The sequence below is a fragment of the Pundamilia nyererei genome, unplaced genomic scaffold (assembly GCF_000239375.1).
Source record: "Pundamilia nyererei isolate P.nyererei 1_Seehausen unplaced genomic scaffold, PunNye1.0 scaffold01254, whole genome shotgun sequence".
NCBI classification, from domain to species: Eukaryota; Metazoa; Chordata; class Actinopteri; order Cichliformes; family Cichlidae; genus Pundamilia; species Pundamilia nyererei.
Genome location: NW_005188655.1, coordinates 10,841 through 12,021, shown reverse-complemented (window position 1 = coordinate 12,021; position 1,181 = coordinate 10,841). Strand labels below are relative to the sequence as shown.

General features: G+C 41.8%; 1 pseudogene; it reads left to right on the top strand.

Moving 5' to 3' along the window:
* The window catches only part of LOC102201601 (tripartite motif-containing protein 29-like), a 2,656-nt pseudogene extending 2,260 nt beyond the window's left edge, over positions 1 to 396 (top strand).
* Positions 397 to 1,181: the final 785 nt, after the last annotated feature.

The window sequence follows — 1,181 nt, the reverse complement described above, 5'->3', positions numbered from 1 at the left end:
GTTTTAGCTTATTTTGATGTTTGTGGTTTATGTTTAAGTACTTTAGGTTCTCTAAGTTCATTTCCACTAAACCTAAGTTTCCGTTATAGTTTATTGTTTTTCAGATTCTCCTTCTGTCTTCTGCCCCTGTGTTTAAGTTTCCCTCACCCTTTGTGTGTTTTATGTTTGTGTGTCTTATGTTGTCAAGGTTGTGTTGTCATGTCTGCATTCCATTCTGCTTCCTGTTTTACTGTGAAAGTCTCTGTCCTGTATGCAGTGTGTCCAGATTTCTTCCCCTTGTCTAGTTGGGTCTGATTTGTCCCAGCTGTGTTTCCACCTGTTCCCCATCCTCTCATTATATTTTTGTGTACTTAAGTCCTTGCGGTCTTTTGTGCCATGTCTCCATGGTCCAGGTAGCTTTGTATCTATACCAAGTTTCATGTTTATTTCCCCCCCAGTTTCGGTTATTGTTTATTCTCGTCTTTGTTTGCCTTGTGCATTACTTTGTGTTTCTCCATCAGCCACTTTAAACAGCTCGCTTTTTGTTAACTCAAGTTATGTTCCATTTTGTTTGCTCTTGGGTCTACTATTCATACTTCACACAGTCAGCTACTTAGCTAGACTGTAACAAGTGGTGCAGGAACAAAAAGGGAGTGAACAGAGTGAAGAAGAAATGCTCAGTGCATCATAGGAAACCTCCCTAATTTTAAGGTGTGGAGAAATATGACACGAAGGGTCCCTACACAAGTATAATTCATTTGTAGTTGATTGTGTTTTATAATTAGAAATTGACATGCAATACTGGGTCTGTGGTGCTGCTGGAGACCATGCGATCGGACAAGGTGTTTGCTGTCAGTCCCACTTCGACAATCTGATGTGAAACCTGCGCTGCCAGTATTTAGTTGGACTGTACTCTTGAACATCCGCTCCATCGCAAACAAATCCTTCTCTCTGAATAAGCTCTTCACAGAAACCCCCCCTGGATTTTCTGTTTCTCACTGAAACATGGCAGAGGGATGGCAAGTTTATTCACCTAAACAAACTGCGCCCTGCTGGCTGCTCTTACTTGGGCGCCCCCCATTTACGTCGCCGTGGTGGAGGACATGCTCTCGTCTTTAAGGACAGTTACACATGCAGAGATATGCAAACTAAAAACTGTTCTTCTTTTGAGTCGAAAAAATTAAGGTTGGCTCTACGAACAT